The 24,705-nt window shown below is 46.5% G+C and overlaps 1 long non-coding RNA gene across 1 annotated transcript; it reads left to right on the forward strand.

The window, feature by feature from the left end:
- The first annotated feature begins 3,649 nt into the window (after nt 1-3,649).
- On the forward strand, nt 3,650-8,228 carry LOC135399564 (uncharacterized). Its single transcript, XR_010424341.1, has 3 exons — nt 3,650-3,861; nt 3,944-3,993; nt 8,157-8,228. It is a non-coding gene; the product is annotated as an uncharacterized LOC135399564 (long non-coding RNA).
- The last annotated feature ends 16,477 nt before the right edge of the window (nt 8,229-24,705 follow it).

A 24,705-nucleotide genomic window follows, 5' to 3' on the forward strand; every position in this document is an offset into this window, starting at 1 on the left:
TGGTGGTTGCGGAGAGCAGAGTGCGCTCGGTTGCTCCGCAGTCCCCGCGTCCGCTCAGTTTCTGCCTAGCTGATGAGCAGTCGCAGCCACAAAAGGTGAGTGATTTACCGATGTTTGCGCGTTGTTTTACCGTGCTCGTGTTAAGCCTTTTCTCGCTATACATGCATGTTTAGACTTGTTTAGCGGTGTCCCATACCAAGCCTGTTGACGCACGTTTACCGTCGTGTGGCTAGTGGTTCCCGCCTTGTGTTAGCCGCGTAGTATTGAGACGCTGGTTAGGCCTTTTCTCTCCCTTGTCTAGACTTGTTGAGCAGTGTTGCCATTTTTACATGCCGCTAATACTTTGTTGTTCTCTGTCTTTCTCGCATAGAGCTACGATGCTGGCGCCATCTGGTGTGATGCCTTGGAACTAGGTGGCCACCTGCAACCGGCGTGCCCGCACCCGCGTGATTTCACCAAGATGGCGTCGTTGATTTTCAAATAAATTGTTTCCCACTCTCTGCTTCCTTTCTATCTAGTTTTTTTTCTACAACCCGAGTTTTACATAGAAAATCCACGACAAGTATTTCACTGAGTTAGATTTTGCCCAATTTAAAAAATTTTAAAATGTAAATTTTAAAAAATTGAAAGTAAAAAGTGCAATACTTGCCATGGATTTTCTGTGTAAAACTTGGGTTGAATGATTACTACTAGCGCTGACGTCAGACATATCAGCTGTGGTCTGCTTCAGAGCAGTTAATACAACCGTGTGGAGAGCATGGGCGAAGCAATGCAAGTGATCGTATTGTCTCAGGGTGGCCACTAACGAAAAGAATTCAGCCGTGTTCTTATCGAATTCGAACGGCGCGACGCGCAGAGTTCGACTCGTAAGCCCCACTCAAAAGTCAAGTGCACTGTAACACCAAAGTACGCCTTTTCTCTCTCTCTCTCTCTCTCTCTCTCTCTCTTTTGTTTCTTTTTTCTTTTTTGAAGTCATTGGTCCAAATGTCAAGGGTGACAGTTCCACCACTGCTGCTGAATATTTCACGCAGCTCAGACTTAGAGGAGAGTCGCTCCTGGGAATACCGGGTGCCGACACTGCTACAAGGCGCGCGCATAGCTTTGACAGCCCCATTGTAAACCTACCGCTCACGGCACCAGCTTGCCTCCTTCAAATCCATCAACGGTCTGCCTCTGAAACCCGCCACTTCGTTGCAGACGCTATTCGATGCAACACCCTTTCTTGGAGCCATCGATCCCGCGATGCAACTTTACCCCACCCAGCACCTTACCAGGGCCGAGGAAACCCTCGTTCATCGCCTCCGCCTTAACGTCGCCTATACTCTGTCACTCCTGCACAAGATGGGCAGACGCGGCAACGCAAACTGCGATGCCTACGGCGCCATCGCTGACGTAGCCCACCTCCTGCTAACGTGCCCAACGTTCTCGGCGCCCCGTGCCGCCCTCGCCCGACGCCTCCAAGCCTTGGGACACCACCCCCTCTCGCTCGCTACACTCCTCGGGCCTGTCCCGCACCCTGGGCAACGGGATATTACCAAGGCACTCTTCGAGTACCTCAAGGCCACCGAAATGATGACCACCCTCTGAAGCACAGGCGGCAAGCCTCACCGCCCGCAGCACATCATTGCCATCGAGGCTTCTCCCGCACCTTTTTTTAAAGGAGTAGCAAGCCGGCACTTGCCTGGCTGACATCTCCTTTTGTGTGAATAAACATATACCCCCCCCCCCCCCCGCAATTTCTTCGATAGAACGAAACCGTTGTGCGATGTGTGCTCACTTGTTTAACATCCACCGCGCCGCGCTTGGCTCCCACATCTACTAGGTACTGTGCTAACGTAAGAAATCCACTTCTCGAGATCATATTAAAAGGTTTGACATCTTCGGCTTCAAAGCGCACAACGCGTTTCAGTATCTCGTCACTGACTGCACCAGGAAGCGCGTTTAATGTTCTTTCCGGCTTAAGGTATTTCCTGGTACCCTCTTTCTGGCCACGCCACACATGCATCAGTAAGTTCGATGTTTCAACCTTACGTCCCACAAATCTGCGAAAAGACTTACAGCTTGAACAAGCAACCACATTTGGGATCCTCGTCCCATTCTCGTCGGCACATGGCAAAACAGTTTCCACAGGGGTGATTTGAGGTCAGTTTCCGATACAAGTGTGTAGGCTCCACGTTGAAGCTCAGCTTAGATGTCTTCCAGTGCAGTTTTCTGCGACTTGACGTTGATGGAATCTGCTGTCATCCGTTGTAAACAATCTGAAACTATCAGGAAGTGTCCTTTACATCACTGGGAGATGCGGAAACGGCTCCACCTAAGTGTACACAGATATGCGCATCATCCACACTGCTAACGCGGTTCTGTCCGCGTTTTATCCGCGCAAGTTTATGTCCCCTTTTATCCGCAGAACGAGGTTTGGGGCTCGCTCGAGATATTGCTGTGTGATCGTTGAAAAGAAAGTACATCTTCACACGAGAGGTGCTAGATCCCACGACTGGTTGCAAGCAGATTGTATTATGGGGAGACCAAGGCTGGAGTCACTCTCGAGATCGTAGAGAAAACCCAATTATTATTTGTTACTCAAGACAAAGACAAGAAAGGGATACACGAGTCAAGATAATTGAACCGAAAACCTGTTTTGCGAGAGACTACTTAAAGAAAGTTGTTTCCAGCGATCACAATGTGGTATGTTTCTCCTCGACACTGTTGCCAAAGTGGTGCGTCCCATCGCTGTCTTCACATCTTGTTACAGTCTGTGCCTTTTTCAGTGATGTCACGTGATTTGTTCAACACATCAAATTCAGAGGACTGCATGGAGGCATGGGGCACAGCACCTCAGAGGACTATATAGATGCATGAAGCACAGCTGTTCAGACAGAGGACTACATGGATGCATGAAGCACAACAGTTCGGAGCTCCTCACCACAAGTTTTGTTCATTATTGCTCTATATACTGTGATCGCGTGTTCATAACAAAGTTTGTGTCACGATGCGCACATTGTGTGTCCTCACGTAACAGTTTTAACAAAGTTTGTGTGACGTATTCCTATACATCTTTTTGTTCTTACAGCTATCCTTACGTGACAGTTTGTGTGACGCACCCTTTCGTATGTGACATTGTGTAGCAATTGCAATATTTTGTGTATTACTGGTGACACAGAATCAAATAATGGCGCAAATAAAAATAGAAACTACGTGACATTTGTTTGGTTATCAATCATTTGCATGAGCCGGGGCGTGCGCGAGATTGGCCTGGGCCAGCTGCGTTCTGCTAGCTGTGCATTGCTAGCAGCGTCTAACTGGTTGCGTCATAGCTAGAAATTAAAAGCACTCGGTAGCCTGGAAGTCATCATTATATACCTTCGACATGCTCTTAAAGACGAAATACTCTTACGTACGCGAAACGTACAATTAAGGACTACATTTCATCTCAGTTTCGCATGTGCACAACAAGATCGATGTCGATTACTGGCAATCAGAACTAACTTCCGTGAACGTGACGTCCATTGCATTCGACGGAAACATTTGGCAGTTCACAATTGAAACGCTGGTCAATCAAAACCTAAATTAAACGCCGTAGCACAGACAAGTGCAGATGCTTTGATTCATTGTTAAGTTTTTGATTGATCGGTGTTTTAATGGCGCATTAGCAACTCGTTACGAGGTGTTTCAAGCGCTTTCTCGTGAAATCTTGAACAGGTTGGATTAGCGAAGTTAACAACGAACCATCAAAAACAAACAAACAAAATTATATCACCAGGCCGTGAGGATCGCGCTAATGAAGAGTGTAGTTCTCCTGATATCGGGGTGAGATGTGGGCTGCTATTCTACTGTGTGTCGCTTTGCTGACTACATATCAGAGTAAGTGCACAATTCTTCTGAATGGGTCAATCAGAAGAAGTAAGCTTAACAAATTGTGTGATTAGCGGGGAAAATTTTACAGCTGAAGCACGGACCACGATGAAGTGTTCACGGCAGTGGCTATCGATGCAGGTACGGCTTTTCCTTTCCATCAATTTATTCATTACACCTCGCTATTTATACATTCATCCTATATAGATAGTTAAAGCGCAAACGGAAGGCGGGGACAGATAAGACAGACGAACACACGCGCTACTTCCAAAACCGTTTATTGAAGAGACGCTGCCTTATATTCATCTACGAGGGAGGGGCGTAGGACCGAAGAAAAGCTTGTTCCTAAATGACTTGGTTGCTATCCCATGCTTCCTATGCTCAACCAACAAGCAGAGAGATTAGCTCTTCCTTCTATATACATGCACATGGCAAATGGCGATTACGTGTCCGAACTGAGGGGCACGACAAGCGAGAAGTGATACAGTGTCCAGGTCAACAGAAGCAATATTAAGAGCCCGTTGTAATAGGGATCCTCTATGAGTCACATCCCAGTCTGTCCAATCTCACTTCGCCTGTAGTTAAGCAGAATATTCTGTGAGGAAGGAGTTCAACCCCTTTCGCCAAGCTGGGAAAGGATAGAGCTTTTCGGCGAGTTGCGTATGGCGGAAAACGACCGGAATGGGAATGCAAAATGATGGAATGTCCAATGGTTCCTGGTGTATCATCACTCAATGAACTATAACCGGCGAACTGTAAATAGTGATGTAAAATGACACATGCACGTGGCAATAGCTGGCTATGAAATTAAACTAGTCCTGGGCCGACTTCAGGGGGAACCGTACCGACATTCGTCTGAAAAGTCTTCGGAAAACCCAGGGAAAACCTCAGACAGCACAGCCGGCGGTAGGATTCGAACCCACCACCTCTCAGTCTTCAGCACGACCTTGGTTACCACCGACGAGCGGACGCCTTAGCCCACTCGACCATGCCGCTGGTTGTGTTCCGACCTTGCATTAACACTATGTGTGCTGGTTTACAATTTGATTATTCAGAGTAAGAAAAAAATATTGTTCAGTGTCCATTTTATTCCGAGATACTTTAAGTGTTTCTTTAACCACATATTTTATTACGGCTCCTATTGGTCTATGCACTTAGAACCCGTAAGCTCTGCTTCACTATGTGCAACCGTCTAGCTATGCTAGGCTAGCTGTGAGTATGATTTCAAGGCCTCTATAATCGCTTATGAACCAAATACAGCAGAAGCGTATTACTGCTTATCATTAGGGACGTGACCCTATATATGCCCTATGCTTATCAATAGGGACTTGAGGACCACATTCAAACACGGATCACCTCTCAGTCTCGGCGTGAAATGCCATCATCGTAGGAAGAACATAACCACCCACGAACGATCGAATAGACGAATTGCTTGGTTGGTGGCGCCCTGCATGCCGGTGCTGCGGGAGGCACGTTGCCCCGGGAGGACCGTGCGTCCTGGACCGACTTCGTAGGGAACCTGACCGGCAATGGAAGCTGAAGAGGATTCATGAAAAAAAAACAAGGCAGCCGGGTTGCCCTCAGTTTCGATGTGGAAGGCAATGACCTTAGCCACTAAGCCACGGTAGCAAGGTAAATCGGCGAGTTGGGAATGGCGTACCAAATACGATCAAGGGTTCCATGTGTGATTTTATTTCACTTGCGGAAATTGGCTAGATGAACGTGAGTCTTATTCTATTCGAAATCTAAACTGTTACAACCTCAAACTGAAAAAGAAATGCGTTCAATTTAGAAATCACACACGCACTACGTTTTCCGCGCAGTAGCACGTAGCACACCGCGAACGCCTACGAATATCCTGCGCTACAGTTCCGGAATCTCAGGTGCGCGATGGGTCATTGGGCGCGTTAGGTTCGTGCTCGGGTAACGTTCCCTCTTTCAGGGGATCACTTCAAAGTGACTTCCGGTGCACGTTCCCGGGTGCACCCTGCGCACCCCTTCTTCGGAGCCGGAGAACGCTGGGGAATAACGGGACCAGTTCCGGAGCGTAACGCATGTTCCGGTGTACTGCCTCTCGAAATGGCGCAACCGTTGCAACACGTTGCAACCGTCCATGCTTTTTGTGTTTCCGGAATCATCGGATGTCGGCGGTAAATACTGATAATATTCCAGAGGACTGTTATGGTTTACTGCTATGTTTACTTAAAAGCAGACGACAGAAGAAAGCTCGATAGGTGGCGCGCGCTCAGCGGCTCTGGCGCTCGGCCTCCGGATAGCCTCACAAACACCATTAAGTGGAGACACCAAGGGTAAGTTCCCCTAAGAACCAGGGATATGGCGCTCCGGAGCCAGCCTAACGTGCCCATTTTCGTCATCTGCGAATGGTCCCCACGACTGGGCTGTCGTACTTTGGTTTGAGCCAAGCGCTCGAGCATCGCTGCATCAGATCGCGTGTCTCAGTGGTTAGCATGCTGGCCATGTCACGTCGTGACTGGGACGTACCTGAGTTCGAATCACGTCACATGATATAGCAGCCCAATTGTTGACGTTCGCGTCAGAACTAGGCGCTGAATATTGCTTAGTCCAGCCGGAGATGTTGGAGATGTCACGACGCTGAATTTCGGCACCACGGAGCGCAAAATGTAGTCCCACACAAACAAACGGAGCACGCCGCCTCGCGGCTGATAATGACGCCTGTTTATTGGCTGGAAATTTGAAACGTCACGTCCCTCCAGAGCGTGGAGCTCGGCCACTCGGTCCCTGATTGAACGGCAAACGGCTACGTAGCCATGTGACGTGTTGTTGTTGTTGTTCCTCAAGCGGGATGGCGCTTATCCGCTAGGGAGATTGGCCAGGACTACTGAGGTGCGGTCAACAGGATGTTAAAAAAGAGTTAGAATCGGTTCGAGCTGGAGATGAATGACATGATACTATGGAGAACAGCGCGGTCCCTAACGCCATTATGGGAGGCTCCAAGGGATAGCAGAGATGTCAGGGAGAGCTGAGCACCGATGGAGAGAAGAGGGGGGACGAGAAGGCGACGACGAATGGTGAGGTAGGGGGGGGCAGTCGAGAAAGAAGTGATGGACAGTCTCGGCTTGTCCGCAGTGCGGGCACGCAGGTGCCGATTCGAGGCCAGCACGGTGAAGATAGAAGTTCAATGGGAGGGAGAGGCACCGAGTACGCGTTACAGAAGTTTCGAACTCACGGCAGCCACAATGCTCAGGATTCCAACGGAATAAGAGGTGTTCATAGCCAGGACTTGGAGGGCGACGCCGCGCGAGTGAAAGGAAGCGTCTGTAGCGCGCCCGGACGATGTCAGCTATTGGAGGAAGGACATCCAGGATTGGCCCAGAGAGTGCCATATTAGCCAGGGTGTCAGCGGCTTCGTTGAGCGGGAGACCGCGGTGACCAGGAATTCAGGTGACAAGGAGATGGGAGATGTGGCTAGGTGCAAAAGCAACTAAGGTGGCGAGCAAGGGGCTTGTAGGGCTCTCAAGGGAGGAAATCACAGAAAGAGAGTCAAAGAGAAGGAGCACCATTTTGAAAGCGATGGGAACCCTCATCAGCGCTAGGAGCAGGCCTAGAAACTCACTGTGAAAGACCGGTGTGTAGTCCGGGAGGCGGACGGGACTGTGCAAGTCGAGCTGCGGAATGACAATGCCAACTCCCGCCCGTTCCTCAGAGACAGATGCGTCCGTGACGATGACCAGGTGATTGGGAAACTGAGACATGTGCGTGTCAAGCTCTGCTTTCAAATAAGTGAGAGGGGCATGTTTGGCATCCGAATGAAAGATGCTGAGAACCTGGACAGAGGCTGGCGCGGGAGGCACAACCGGCTGGGGGACATGGGCAAGCGAAACGTTCAGGGGCGACAGGAGAGATTGGGCAAATAGCAACTGGGGAATATTGGATCTGCGCCACCGCCTGCTAGTCCAGGAACCCAAATCTCTGAACGATTCAATGTGGTGAGAAGCAAGAGGGCTCTGCGCCAGAGATAGTAAAGTGCTCGCTGTTAAAAGATGAAAGCGGGCTTTCAGTGGGAGCACACCCGCCTCAAGATACAGGGCGTCGTTAGCAGTATACCTGGGAAGGCCGAGACACATGCGGAGCGCTTTCCGCGTGTGCGTTGTGGAGAGGCGCGCGCGGGTTACTTATCTTTCAAAGCATTTATATGGGTCACTGGGCTGGCACGAGCCGAACGAAATGTCTCTTTGATTACTATGACCTCCGTCCTTTCATGGGGTATCGCTATTTATGAAATGTTTGGCGGCCTGTTTACGGGCCCTTTAATATCCCAACAGATATCTTGCACATACCAATGCAGCACGCCAGCGGGTTACAGAGAAAAGGAAGACGACGGATACTTATGCTGGGTAAGAGACACGTCTTATCAAAGCACTGCCCGGTTCGCTTGATATGCGAATGGTAGCAAATATTCCGTTTGAAATAATGAGCTGAAGAGCTGCTTTTTTGCGTCCGGGATACGTGAAACGGTTAGTGACGTGTTCGCCTTTTGATACTACCCAAGCAGCACATGTACTGGAAGTCGTGTGCAATAGGTGTGGACGGGTAGGTGGAAGACCTTGAACAGGCTCCTGAAGCTAAAGAACATTGATAAGACACATACCGTCCAACCCTTTCAGTACATTGTGCTGCTTGGGCACGGACGCCTAGACTACCTACTGGGGCGTTCCCGGGAGTTTTTCCGAACGTGCAAAGCGTGCAACCCCTCCACCTCTTTTCCTTGAGGAGGACGCTGCGGATTGTGCTAGTGGTAGAGCCAGTGGCGTCACTAGGGGGGTGCGGGGTGATGCGGTCCGCACCGGGTGAAGCGACGGAAGGGGTGGCGCCCCGAACAAATACTGCCGCTTCCTCCCGTTCTCTGTGGCACGATAACGCCAAAGAACAACACGAGGAGCCTTATACGAGGCACATTATGTTTTTTTTTTCTGAGTGTGGTGTAATATGTTTATTTATCGTGAATCGCCTGGTACGGAAAGGAATCCGTTAATGGGGCATGAGGTGTTGGGGGGGGGGTGACGTTAAGAGCCCGGCACCGGTTGATGCGTACCCCAGCGACGCCACTGGGTAGAGCTAGACACCGGAGAAAAGGTAGGACGTCCTCTGAACAAAGAAACTTTCTGAAAAAAGAACTTTCACAAGTGACCGTGAAGTTCCAGGGAGCTCCCCCCCCCCCCCACCTACTCACTTGCTCCCTCTCGATACGCCCATGACTACCTAGATTATGGTGCGCTAGCTCACCATACTAGACTGCGGATTAGAGTCCTGCACGGGCCTACTTTTCCGGGCTCGACCCGGCCCAGGCGCATCGAAAAATGGCCCGGCCCGACCTTCATATTTTTATGCGGCCCGGCACGGCCCGGTGACCAAGTGAGTAGAGCCCGGTCCTGCCCGACGTCTAAGCAAATAGAGCTCGGCCCGGTGACTCTGCGAGTAGATCCCGGCCTAGTATTTCCAACCGTGACGTACGCGTTTCTGGCGCTTATCAAACAAATTTAAGTAAATTTATAAGGAGAGAAGACAAGGCCACAAACATACAAGTGATGGCGGTTTAATATCGTAACAGCACGCGACTAAATTAAATCCAGAACGCACGCGGTCATGGACGTTATCGTTACACTGTCAATTTCTTGCGGAGGTAGAGGATGCTGTCCGACAAACTCCTTCTCTCAGTCCCTACCCTCCTCACCAAGCTTTGCCAACGTGATTGTGAAATACGTGAGGAGTGAGGAGCAATGTAAAGTGGCTTTGATAATGTGACTGGAAGACTGGAAGCCCAGTGCAAAGCCAGTGATATATGTATATAGACCGGTTGCTCTGGGCCAGGTGGCGCGAGTGAGCAGCAACGTCAGCGCCCCAAATTATGCAACACGCGGTAGTTTAGCAGACGACGCGGCACTTTCAAATACACGGTCTCGAGTTGTTCGCACTTTTCAAGAAGCACCGTTTTTTTCTGTGGATTTCCTACAGGTTTTGTAGCTTTCCTTGGCACCATACCGTTTGAAACACCATGCAAAACCCGCTGATGAAACTGCCTACTGTTGGGATCCGTGGCTGTTTGGGCCCAAAATGGCGCTGTGCAAACTTCGCTGCAACAGCCCTATACAGAAAAAAAAAGAGAACCCAGAGCTCTTTCGCTGCACGTAATGTATGTGTTTGTTGCTCGCATTCGCGGCAATAACCACATCGTCAACTTGCCTCCCTGTCTCGTCTTTCAGAGTGCTCATGTGACTCACCGCTTCCGTGTCAAGCGCCTCACATACCGATCACCTATTAGGAAGTGCTGTCCCATTCATAATCAAAAGTGCCAGTGGCAGAAATTGCATTGTCAATGACACGTCCTAGTTAGACACAGTCACCACGAAAGCAGCGAGAGTATTAGCAAACGATATCACGCTCTCTTGTCAACCAACTGGAAGAACTTTCCGTGACTAGAACGCTGTATGCGCAGTCCATGTAATACGGAACAGCAACACGCTATCGAAGAAGAATGGGGATGCATTTCTGAGTCTGGTGTTCGCTTCTATTCACCTGCGTTGAGCAGCATTGCGGATTTCAAATCACGAATTTGATTTCAATCCACATGAAACCCGTGTGGACTTGATTTGAATTTGATTGGCGCAAAGTATTGGGTGGAAATTGAATCTGTAATGAATTACGTTTTTGCAGAGGAAATCGGGTGCAGATTGAATCCATTTTGTAAAGAAGGACCTGGACTCAATCAATAGTATTTTGCACCGGTATTTGACTTCGGATCAATATTTTATAAAGAGGTATTTAGATTCAGATTGGATCCATCTTCAGTCGACGGACGTGGATTTGAGTTGAATCACTCGTTATTGATGGGCTTCAATTGTAAGCACTCTATTCATGTTGAAAATTTTATTTATTTATTTGGCTATGATATGCCACTTCTTTTTTATTTATCTGCATTTCGCTGTTGCGCGTGAAAAGGCCAGTCCCGCTACAGTTGAAGTATAACAGGAAATATTACTTTATAATTTCCTCAAACGGTGTAACATTCCACTTGAATGAAGAACAGGAACACACACAAAAAAGAAACCAATGGAAAGAAACGAAACCCTAAACGGTTTACAACACCGTTGCTGCGTGCGTATCACCTTGTACAATGATTAACACACGACCTGAGTAAGCACAGAGAGTCGAGGGTGGTGTCCCCCAGTTCGGAGCGAACTTTTGTGCAAATACTGGCTTCGGAACTGAATGTCCGTTCAGCTTCTACGCTAGAAGAAGCGACAGTGAGCAAATATCTGTACGCATGTGAAGGCAGCGGTTGTCTGCAACCTCTGGTCATAAAAAGTGCCATTTCCTCACGAAGAAGTGAGTCTGTGCCTGATGACCTACAGGTGTTTGATTTTCCTGTCATATTTGTTCTCACGAAATCTCGGGATTTTCCGGAAGAAATCCCGGGACTTCAGGACGTCAAATAATGGCCGGGATCCCGGGATTTCAAGATCCGGGATATTCCGATTGACAACCCTAGTCTCAAATCGTTCTGCGTGGTAACAGGCGTGAAGTGTACATACAGGGTATTTGTATACATGGTATTTTAAGAATAAGCTACGAGTGCCGCATAAATGCCGCTTTTTTTCCCTAAGAGAGCGTACTATGGATGACAAAGTAACAGAAATTCATCATTGTATTAGGGGATTTCGAGCAAAAGCGAGAGAGCAGAATGGGAGAACGTCCTCGTTGAAAGCCATCCTGATAACCCGCATTATCCCGCATTTATGGCACACATTTTTGAAGGCGTCCAACTGGCATTAATACGTGTTGTCATCTTCGCAGGTGGGTTTGACAAGAGGCCAATGTTTTGATGGGATCTGCTTGTCGTATGCAGAATATGAGAAAAAACAAAAGCTGAAGCAACAGCAGCAAGAACAAAAACAACTGCCGTTATAACAACAGCTGGATCATGTGTGTGAATAAAATCTTATACTGGCATTGAGATTGTCATCCTACGTCTTGATTTCGTGTTTCCAGAAATTTTTGCAACTTGACTCGTATGTAATAACTAATGTCGAGCGATGCTGTAGACACTGAAGCCCACAGATATTCTGTGGGTACTGAGAGCATTCCGTCCTACAACTGGTTACTCATGCCCGAAGTAGTCTGCCGATGGTTCTTAACCTCATAACCTCTGCCTTATGACGTAGTTCTAAACTTGCGAAGCTTTATGGTTTAACACGACACACTAGCTGCATGAGGAATATTGTTACACAGCGTCCTGGAAGAGGACGAGGGGGCTAGATTTTCGCCAGGCCAAAATCATGCCCGTGTACTTTGCAATGGCTTAATGTCTTGCCATTCGATCTACGCATTTTGATGGGCCTACTGCAGCGGCGATTCCACGCGAAATGATCCAGCGCACCTGCTCGGCCCTCACGAAACTATCGTGAATTTTTACGATTTTTTTAGCAGTCCTTCATAGTGCAAAACCACATACCACGCAACGTTTCTTCCTTGATCTCGGTGGTGGTGGTGATAGGGCTTGCCGTTGTCGGCCTCACGTATGTGGGCAACGTCACGACTGACGCCCTGGGGGAATGGGCGTCCTGGGCCGACTTCTAAGGGAACTGTGCCGACATATGTCTGAAAGCGTCTGAGGAAAACCCAGGAAAAACCCCAGACAGCACAGCCTGCACCGGGATTCGAACCCGGATACCTCCCAGTCTCGACGTGACATGGCCAGCACGCTAACCACTGAGCCACGGGATCTGGTTCCTTGATCTCAATGTGGCGGGTGCTAGGCACGAGCAGGTCCTCCGGATCATTTCGTGTGGAATCACCCTCCACTAAAGAACAGCTGTGTCACTGGTATGTCGGTGGGATATGGCGCTCTGGATTGAGTCTACCATAGGAAGCAGCCTGCAGATCGCAGGGATATCCAGGAGTGATATGTTGGAAATTATAGAGACCAATTACCTGAATTAAAAACACATTAGTTGATAGGAAGGGATGTCAGGAATGTTGCTGTGTATACTTTGAGTCGACGCAGGTACACAACAATTGCGAAGACGCATCCTCGTCACCGCTACAAATGTTTTACGCCACACTACCCTTAACGTACTTGTGTGCAACAATTTGTATTTCAGTGCATGTTCCATCAAACTAACAAATAAAGGTTACCGTGGGTTTCCCCAAGTGGCTCAAGTGAGGCGGGTGGGGCTTGGCACTTATGCTTGTTGGCCACACGGTGTTGCTCTACTGTGATGAATCTTCTACTGCCACAAAGTTTAGCCATAATGTAGAGTGACAAAAGCATCTTGATATCTCTCATCTGTATGTGTGACATCCCACTGGGTAGCGCAGTGCAACCTAAACATGTTTCAGGCTTAGTCCTTTTTATTCATTTCCTTTTTCCCTAGTGCCTTTTTATTCATGTAAAAACACTATTATCATATATGAAAATATAAAAATATCTTATAAATAAAAAATATTAATTTGAGAGGGGTCGAGGAAGAGGCATCTGAACTGAGAGCGCAAGAAACACGGCCGAAGAACGGACAAACAGACAGGACGGGACAGGACAGCGCCCGTCCTGTCTGTTTCTCCGTTCTTCGTCCGTGCTTGTTGCGCTCTCAGTTCAGAAAAATATTCAATTTGAAAAAAAAATCTGCATGGTTCAGCAATGTCCTGTGTATGTCCCAAAACATACCGCTGACGTTCCGTGGATGTTCTTGGGACATTCGTTTTCAATTAAAAGCATAGTCTCCCGGACGCCCCGTGGTAGTCCCTGCGCTCTACGAGGAAGTCCCGGGTATATCTAAATATCCATTTTCCACTATTCCACGGACATCCCTGGGACATCTATGGTTTATTGGAATTTTCATGCACCTCTCAGTTCCGTCATGACGTCCTCTGTGACTAGAGCTACCTGTCTTACCGACCTTCGCCCAGAATGTCACATCTATAGGCCCACAACAGCAGCAGGATCGCTCGCATGCATGCACCTCTATCTGTGGCCTCCACAAATACCGCGCATCATCTCCTGCGGACAGAAACTACTGTTTTCCATCAAGACTTCGTGGAATCCACCCGGAACTGCCAAACGTCATGTTCGTGGTGAGGGAAACACTGCACTCAAGTACGGCTGGAACGGCTGAGGACAAAAGCATCCGACTCTCCGCATCTATATACAAACAACCACCGAGAAATGCCATGTCAGTTGCTACATGTGTCGCTACGTGTGGGCAGCGTTCTGTCTCCTTGCATCTCAGCCTTCGCCGCCGGGTATTCCGCTGGAGTTTACCATCGCTGACTTGCCCAGACTCCAGTGAGTAGTACAAGGACTGGGCGTAGGAGACCGGGACCCAGTTAGTTCCATAGCAACGGCTCTTAGCAACGGCCAGCTCCAACATTTAAATCCCCCGCACGCGATATAGATCATCCCTACTGTGGATAACGGCGCGCGCACCTGCGCTTCCTAGCTGCGCCAGCCGCTGAGCCTGCCACGAGTCGTCACATTTCCCAATTGAGACGATATACTTTGTAATGTCCCTTTTCGAAGGAACCCAACACTCAACCCAAAACTGTCCAATCTTCGTTCTTGCTCGTAGCCCCGCCCTCTCGTCTTCCTCTTTGGCACCTTACATACTTTTTTATTAAAGAATGAATTAATCAACCCCAAATGCGTGTGAAGTGCAGACACATACAAAAAGAGAAAACGTTTATTAAAGCCAACAGAGCTGGGACTTGTGCCACTTGTAATACCAAATCAGGTGAAGGACAAAAACCCGTCTGAAAAACCTTCGTACCTGAAAAGAAATAAGACAGTAGATTTTAAATATTAAGCAAACTCCTTACTAATTTCACTGTATCCATATGGGTATAATTCAACACCACTAAAGGTAGGGGTCGCCTAGACAGACTTCATTCAGTTGCGTAAATGCAAATATCTTATGAATGTCAATCATTGGTAATCAACGCTGGTAGGTGTTAAGGATCAATAGCAGTGCTTCATTATGTACTCATATACACACTACAAGTATTATGCGGAGCACAGTCAAAGTGATTGATATCAAATTTGACGACCCTGAGCGCTCAGACAGATTTTATTATTATTCAATTCTATTCTATTCGGGTTTTTTTCGTTAATGGAGGGAGGAAGATCATTAGTCAATCACATGCATGGAAGCAGAGTTCGAGGTAACTCGTTACTGTAACTAAGGCACCGTGCTAACTTTCACAGGAACTCGTTCCTTTTTCAGGTAACTTTGCCAAAGTAACTTAAGCTAAATTCCAAGTTACTTGTAATTCGCTTTTTATTCACGTCGACATATTATTTCCTTGCTTTCTCTCCAGTTCTTTCACTGCATTTTATGCCATAAAACGTAACATTCAATCAACGCCAGTATTCTATTCAGGAAGTAAGAACCGCTGCCGTTGAAATGAAGCTGAACCATTGTGCGCCGACAGGGACTAAGATGCAAAGCGTTTGAATTGTTGGACATAAACGAAAACTATCTAAGCGTGTTGCACTCCTTCGCAGGCAACTCAAAGTCTAACTCAACTGCTCACGCGCGTTGCACCTGTGTACTGCTATCATGTGTCCGAAGTAACTCGGAAGTAACCCGTTCTTTAAGTAACTCCATAACAGCGAGTTACATTTCAGGCTCAAGAACTTCGTTATTAACTTAGTTACATTTTTCACACGGTAACAGAACTCGTAACGAGTTCTTTTTGACGTGTAACATGTCGATCTATGCATGCAAGAATAGACATTATCCTAATTCGCTATTCTATATAAAATTACTATGTTAACATCTGTAGAATAAAATCAAAACGAGCAATAATTCCATAATGTAAAAGCCTAAGTCTGGGCACACAGAGGGAAGACACGAACACATGTCGTTTGTGTTTGTGTTCGTGTCGTCCCTCTGTCTGCCCCAGACCTTGGCTTTCACACTATGGAGTTCATCCACCAGCTAGCCTGCATCTACGCCATTTTGTCAGGTAGCAATAATTACTCTGTATCAAGGGACGCATCTTTTATTAAAGAAGGTATTTTTAATCGATACGACATGACAATCAAAATTATAATTTTCATTATAACACGCCTGAGTTTCTGCATCTGACCACCATCACTGGAACAGAAATCACAGCGCTGACAATTTCTCAAATCCAACACAAGCAAACAATAGACATATCCTAGTGGGAACTTTTAATTAAAAGGGGTTTTATATTTAGTGACAATTAAATTCACTGCTGCTGATATCCGTAAGGAGTTAACCCTTCCATGTTCATATTATTCGAATTTAAAGCACAAGAGAGAAGCAATGTCAGACATATCTAGTCATAGCGTACCAAGTAGCCATCGGTATAAGGGTGATGAACCACCAATTATTATTTTTTATGCATATGTTATTCATATCCTTGGGGACACAACTTCTAATTTAAAAAGAGTGTCTTATTATAAGTGACAATGGAAATTACACCTCCGGGCTTCCTATGTGCCGTGACAGGAAGCACTTGAAGTACCAACTGCTCAAGTAGTACTTTTAAGTATATTTCTGCGTACGTGTACTTTACTTTGACTACATTTCAATGGGTGTACTTTGTACTGTACATAAAGCACATTTTCTCAGTACTTTATCATCTCTCTAGACAAGAAATCACAAAAAAATCGAAAACGCACCATACTAAAAGCGCTGAAATGACAAGAAGAAAACGAAAACACACAGGCCATCTGTGTTGAGTTTGAGTTTGATTGTATACAAAAAAAGGACGCTGTCTGTATGTTTCCGTCTCCCTGCCATCATTTTAGCACTTTAAGTAAGATCCAGTGCCAATAGTCTCAGACTGACATTTTACCAAAAGGGATTTTTGTGCTTTTAAAGAGCATAGTTGTTGAAGAAAATCCATTGTTGAGAGGTTTTAAATGTTCAAAAAGTATCAATGCTTCTATGTTTATGTTAAACGAATGGAATGCAAAGAGACGCACACACTGCAACTCACAAATAATGGTACCGTGATGTTACACGTAAGGTTTGCCTGCCCAGCTGCAACGGGCAACACGATGAGTAGGTCAACTGTCATTTCAGTCCTCCCAATGCATAGTTCCAGTGCTTTTTTTTATATTGAACACGATGCAAATTGATGTTCTGAGGCTGGAACACCAAAGAAAGGACGGGTGGTCCAGAAGATGTGGGTTCGAGTCCTGCAGCTAGCTAACCTTCTCAGTGATTTCCTGCTTTCTTCTTTTTTATATTGTTTCGTTCATTGACAATTAATAATCGTTCGACATATGTCACGCGCTGAGGATTACCGACCTATTTCTTCAACGACCGAACCCTAACTTCTTTTCTTTCCGACCTAACTTCAACGTGCTGTAAACTCTTCGAACATGTCCTTAGTAGTCCTATACCTGTGTTTTTAAGTGGCCATCATATAATCAGTGATTGACATTATGGATTCAGAAGGGGTCACTCTACTACTTATCAGTTGGTCTATCGCAATCCATTGACAGGTGGAAACAGGTCGATGTCGTTTTCTTGGATGTGGAAAAGGCGTTCGATAAAATATCACACACCAAGCTTTTGTACAAATTACGTTTCGTGTTCAAAAATGAGAACCTTATAAACCGTTGATCGTCATGCCTTAGTAGCCGCTTCCCATTTGTTGAAGTTAACAAGACACAATCCAGTACACTCAGAGGTTCCCCAGGGATCTGTTCTAGGGCCTCAGCGGGCCAACAGCGTGAGCGTTAACATTAAGCTTGATGCAGATGATTGTGTTTTATATATAGGGAAATAAGTTTGACAGTTGATCAAACCTGTTTACAGGATTCTCTAGATGCCATTGCAGGTTGGTGCAAAAAATGGCAGATGGTTGTCGATGAACGAAGGTGTGTTCAAATGATAATTACCAAGCGGAAAATCATGCTAGAACGTAATTACACAATTAATGGCATTGGGCTTGCAGAGGTCACTCGGTTAAAGTATTTAGTTTTATTACGCACTGATGACCTCAGTAGGAACAAGCATATGAACTACGTATTAAGTAAAGCAAAGAGCAGGTAAGTAAAGCAAGACATAGAGTTGATTGCATACAAGGCCCTCGTCCGCTCCCTTTTTGATTACGGTTCTGTGATTTGGTTTCCAACAGCTATCACAAAAATGGAGTTGGAGCGAATTCAAAGAAAGACAATTCGTTTTGTTTCTAATAAATTCGCTCGTCATCATTCAGCCACGCAGCTGCTCGAATCGGTAGAGGTTTCTATGTTAATCAATAGAGTAACAGTTCATCGTTTAAAGAAATTCTGGTTAATCATTAGCGGTGAGTCATGCATTGATCCATCATTATGCACTAGAATGACGAATAGAGGACGCTCTCTACACACATTAAATACATTGAGCCTTATGGTTTCCATGGTAATTGTTTAAAGAACTCGTTTTTTCCTCTTACGATCACCACCTGAAATTGTTTGCTACAGCAAGCAGTTCAATCTAACTCACAAGAATCATTTATTGACCTTGTTCAACGTGTTTTGTGTTGAATTTTGTTGGAAGTGCGCGAAATTTTATAACCGTACTAATCAAATTGCAACTACAAATAATTAGCCTCATTGTTTATTTGTTCAGTGTAATAATAATAATAATAATTTTTATTAGTGCCCAAGAACGGCCGCTAAGGCCATGGTGTTGGCGCACACAATACACATAACTTACAGTGGATACAATACAGACATAAACGCGCAAATAATTATGTACAGACATATATATAATACATATACAGTGGGATACTAGCAGAGGTACATTACAAACATAACAGGCATACGTACTTACATATTTACAGACAAGTATACCACGCAGTACATGCAATGAAATATCAGCAACAAAACTACAATACATAGATTACGCGCAGCACATAAGTAATAAGATGGAATGAGACGATATACTGTACAAAACAAAGGAAAGAATATCACGATTGAAAATTCACTGATGAAGGAAAGAAATAACGTCGCGTTTTTGGGATGAGCTTGAGGTGTGGAAAATATCACATGTGGGGGGAAGCGAGTTCAGAAGAATTTGGCATCGGGTAATTGGATCGCTGGGGCAGAAGCGTTTAACGTAGAAGACTGATGGATTACAAAAAGCCGCGCGAGGAATACAAAAGTTTAGGAGGCTCAGCAGGAGTGGCGAATCAAAACGGGCATAGACACATTTGTACAGAAATAGGGCGTCGGCGATAGAGCGACGTGTGGCCAGTGGGTGAAGGTGAAAATATTGCAATAGTGTGTCATAGTCATACAATAACTTTTTTCGTAAAAAGCCATTGTGTATGATATGCAGCGCTCGTTTTTGTACAGCCTCAAGACGCTTTGTATCAGTACCTGAAAGTGCGTTCCAAGCAACAGAGGCATATTGAAGGAAGAACATAGGCCTAGGAAGAACATAGGACTTGTAAAGTTTAACGAAGACAGCAGGAGTCTGAAACTCCTTGGATGTATATGACAGGAGGCCCAGCGTGCGAAGAGCGGAAGAACGGACCGCTGTGACATGTTCATGGAATAGCAGTTTGGCGCCAAAAATAACTCCTAAGTCTCGGATACTGTCAACACGACATATTTCAATGTCGGAGAAGTATCGAAACACTGAGGTATTTGTCTTGCGTGTGAACGAGACAACCTTCGTCTTTGCGCTGTTAATTTTGAGACCGTTGGCACTGCACCATGACAGTATATTGGATATATCTGCCTGTAGCTGTAAGCAGTCGGAAACCGAAGAGATCACTTTCATTAATTTGAATCCGCATACTGAAGTAGAGTAGAATGTTTGAGGCAGGATGACATGTCATTCACAAAAATATTAAAAAGCAGGGGACCGAGGTTGGATCCCTGAGGAACCCCAGATGTGGGGACATATGCATCTGAGTACGCGCCCGAGACAAAAACAGAACAGGAACGCTGACTTAGGTATGACTCGAAGAATGCAACAAGCGGGTCAGAAACACCGGATGTACGTAGCTCATCTAGTAGGACGCCGTGACTCATTAAATCGAAAGCTTTTGATACATCGAAGTAGACAACATCAATCTGACCGCGAGCACTGACGACAGGGGCAACGGAGGACATGAAGGATACCAAATTTGTTACCGTAGATCTGCCTGTCATGAAGCTATGTTGAGAGTCAACGAGCTTGCGTTTGAAAAACGATGACAAGTGCGTATATATGATGTGCTCAAACGCCTTAGAAGGCGCACATAGAATACTGATCGGTCTGTAGTTGGTCGCAATGTGCCGGTCTCCTGACTTGTGGACAGGAATCACAACGGATGACTTCCAGTGACTAGGGAAATTATTGCATCTCAGTGACAAGTTATAAATAAATGATAGTACAGGTGTAACAATATCAGAGTAAGCTTTCAGAAAAATAGCTGGAATTCCATCAGGGCCAGGTGTTGTTGTGGGTTTCAACCTGCGGATCGCGTCGCTTACATCACTCTCAGTGATAACAAATGTAGGCAAATCATCAGGGTACGGTGCGGTCTTGAAATCAGCGGAAGCAGTAGTGTTACTGGTACCGTCGTACACCGAACTAAACTGCGCAGCAAACATCTTTGCAACGGTTGGAGGGTCAGAATACAAGGCGTGACCGTCACTGAGAGAAGGCGACATGACCGGACCGCGTTTCTGAAGTTTGTGCCACTTCCAGAAGGTACGAGGATTATCATTTACATTCGCTTCGACGGTGCTCAAGTGCAACCTGCGGTCGTGCACAACGGCTTTTTTGAAACGTGCGCGAAAAATAACAAATTCTTCGTAGTCAGCCGCGTTCCCATATTTTTTATACCTCCTGTGAAAATACTTTTTCTTACTGAGATAGCGACGCGATCCAGGGGAAAACCAGTGTGGACACTTTGAACGACGAGGTGTATACTGCGGAACATACTTAGTAATGCTGTCAACAAAAATTTCGGTAAAGCAAGATACGGCGTCGTTGGGGTCAGAACAGCTAAGTACAGACAAGAAATCACACGAATCAAGATGATGATAGAGGCCGACATAGTCGCCTCTATTGAGAGCCAACCTCGAGGACTGGGGACGCGTGACATGGGCCCGTACGTGTGGGAGTACAATGGACAGAGGGGGGTGATAACCATCAATAGGAACGATAGGCGAGAGCGCGCGCTCGACAGAGGCACTGAAGTTTGAAAAACATAAGTCCAGCGTGTAACCGTCCTTGTTAGGGACATTATTCAGTTGCATGCATTCATATCTGCTACTTTGCATGTCACTCCTTATATGACATTTTTAATGTCAGAAGTATTCTAAAGAAATAAATAAATGTATATCGCAATGTGTGAATGACTTACGTGACGAAGTGAATAACAGTCTGAAAGACAAACCTGCTTTCGCATTTTATTTTTATATTTTACGTTTTTTTTTCTCTAATTTGTCACATGGATCACACTGCCGCAGATGACAGTCGCATAAAAGGTGGAGGTTTCCACTGTGTTTCATCCTTTATATAATTTTCGCATTCTCTTTTGAAACACGTTGTATTTGAGAGAGTACAAAGGAGTGCCCAGAAATGTGTAATCTCTTGGTGGCTCGGAATTCGGGTGGCTCGAATGATCATTTCGTCGAAACTTTTTTGCAGGATCCAGCCTCTGTTCTCGCCAGTTTTGCCAGGTCCCGCATGTTCGTGTGACACTTTCCGAGCACCAGAAATTGGGTAACTATAGCACTTTCTTCGCATGGCCTCGATGCAACTGCACTCTTAAAAGTGAACTTCACCACATGGCACGCTCCTAGCCAACCATCACCCCCAATGACAACGTTCTCGCCCTAGATTTGTTGAAAACGGGAGGGATATTTTGTTTTGGAATTTTTTCGCAGACGTCAGAAATTGCCCTTTGTCCTTCCTTCACTTTTGTTCCCCGGTCACAGCATAAATAGAACTGAGGTGCGAAGTCTAATCCTATTAAGCACTAAAAAAATATGCCTAAAATCGATATGAGTAGTATAGGGACTGTCGAGGCTACGGCCTGTCCAGTACACGATGCGTTTCTTGGCCCCTGGTCGACTTCGTTCGCGAAATTTTCGTGTGCGGTTGGTCGCGCGTGGACGGAGAGCGCCCGTGCGCTTACCGTCGCGCATTTTTAAGCCTCAGCCGACTTCTTTCGCGATTTTTTTCCGCGTGCGGTAAGTGGCGCTCGGGCGATGCACGCAGGTGACCCCGCCGAGCGGCGCCACCGGCGCATTTTTCTCTCTGGGCAGACTTCTTCGGCAGTTTTTCCGCCTGGTCAGACTTCGTTCGCAAATTTTTTCTCTGCGTGATGGGTAGCGCGTGGGCGGTTTGCATGCAAGTATAGACATGCGCGCTCCAACCTCATCAAGCTGTGCCACCATCGCACTTGGGCGTACTTCATTCGCGATTTTTGCCACCTGGGCCGACTTCAGTTGCGATTTTTGCCGCGCACGGTGGGTGGTGCGTGAGCGGTTTACATGCAAATACAGACGTGCAAAGGACGGTCATACACCAAAGTACAAACTGAAATATATTTATTCTATTGTCAATTCTTTATTAAAGCAAATAGTGCTGGGAATTGTGCCGATAGTGTTGCCTAGTAAAGGAGAAAAACTTTCACAATCTGAAAAAGAAGAAACACACAAGACAATACAATTCATAATAAACAACATACTCACTCCTTACCGCCATGATTCAATGGCGTTAAAGGGGTTCACACAGAAAGAAACAAGCCCAATGCATACAATATCTTATTATTGGTAATGATTGCATCTTACACATAAGTTTTCGATGAATCAGAATTATATGATGAATCAGAATAGCACATTTAGTTAAAGAAGATATTCTTAATCAATACGATTACAATCAACATTACAAGTTTTATTATAAAAAGTCTGAGATTGCTATACATAACCGCCATCATTGCAACACTACCAATTTCCCACAGCCAACATTATCATATAGTGCGATATTAATTTCAGTGAAATTACAGGTTCTAATAAATGTAAGTAATTCATCGAATTTCGAACACAATAGAGACCACGGAAGACCATGGGGACACTGAGAGACGACTTCTACCATCGCGCCTTGGCCGTCTTCATTCGTGAATTTTGTGCGTGGTGTTTGCGTGAATCTGTCTAACTTCGATGTGTCACTGTTAACTTTGTTGCCATTTTGTCTATCTGAATGTCTTTGTTTTTGATAACCTACTTAAACATGTATAACCTTTTGTGGTACACCCAGCAAGAAAACCCTAGTTATCGTTTTTGGGTGCGTGAACAAAAATAGTTATTAATATTATTGTTATCATCGTCATCTTTAATGTTATTATAAGTCGTGTGAGGCATGCACAGCCTTCTCGGTACGCGACTCCCAATCTTTGATCAATAGCTCCTCAATGAACGTTTCCTTAACCGGGTACCTCCCCAGACTCGTATGGTGCTCGCAGCCCTGCCCGGCTCTTTCAGAGAGGCCCTCGCTGATGCTGCAGATAAAATTACCGAGGTATCGCGAGCCACTATGGCTCATATTCCGACTACGACTTCCTCTCTGCCTCCTCCTGCGCCCATCCCTGTGGTGCCGGAAACTCCCCCCTCGGGAAAGGATTCTGTTACGCAGCTTCGCGAGGAAGTTCAAGAACTGTGTCACCTCATTGAAGAACGCCTCACATGCGGAGTTTCCCAAGATCCTCGCCCTCGCCCCCGTCTGCTCAGCGAACTTACCGCCCTCGATTTAGGAGCCCTCGCTGCTGCCGCTCGCTATCCCCTAACGCGAGGCGCCCATCCGACCTGCCCGCTGACTGCGTGTATTGCTGGTACAACTACAACTTCGGTGCCCACGCAAGTGCACTCCGCCGTGCCAGTGGCCGGGAAACGGCGCGGGGCGTCGTTAGCGGCGACAGGCGACAGCCCTAAGCCCTCACCCAGTCGCGTCTTCTACATGACCGACCGGAACTCAAAACTCAAGATGATTGTCGACACCGGAGCCGCGGTCAGCGTTCTTCCCGCAACAGCTGCCCAGCGTCATCAGAACCCCATCGGGTTCCTGACTGCGGTGAACTCTCTTACCATCGAGCTAAATCCATCGAACAAAAATCTCTTACCATCAAGCTTTGCCTCTGGCAGCAGTTCAAATGGCTCTTCACCATCGCCTCCGTCAGCCAGCCCATCCTCGGCGAGGGCTTTTTCGAGCACTTTTGCCTCTTAGTAGACCTCGCTCGGCGTAGTCTCATCGACTCGGCTACCTCCCTCGTGGTGCACGGGATTACTGCTCACTCGGTCCCCTTTTTTCAAATCAAGCCTCTCTCCGCACTCGAGTCTCCTTATGCCGACCTCCTGAAGGATTTCCCGTCCCTCACGCAGCCCACCGGCTGGTTCAAACTCGTAAAGCCTGATGTAGTCCGCCGCATCATCACCTCCAGCCAACCGGTTTCGTTTCCGCCATTTAGCTCCTGAGAAGCTAGTAATTGCCAAGGCAGAATTCCAGCACATGATCAACATCAGGGTTGTGAGACCATCCTCAAGCAACTGGTCATCACTACTGCATATGGTCCCCAAGAAGACCTGGGACTGGCGACCATGTGGTGACTATCGCGCGCTCAGCCTTTCCACGCTACCCGATCGATACCCTCTGCTAAACATTGAAGACTTCGCCGTAAATCTCCAACGTACTACCCTCTTCTCCAAAACAGATTCAACAAGGGCCTACTACCAAATTCCTATGACTCCCGAAGATGTCCACAAGACAGCTGTGCCAACCCCATTTGGGCTATTTGAGTTCGTTCGAACGCCCTTCGGACTCAAGAACGTAGCTCAAATATTTCAACGATTTATTG

This window comes from Ornithodoros turicata, chromosome 7, assembly GCF_037126465.1.
Source record: "Ornithodoros turicata isolate Travis chromosome 7, ASM3712646v1, whole genome shotgun sequence".
In the NCBI taxonomy this organism is placed as follows: domain Eukaryota; kingdom Metazoa; phylum Arthropoda; class Arachnida; order Ixodida; family Argasidae; genus Ornithodoros; species Ornithodoros turicata.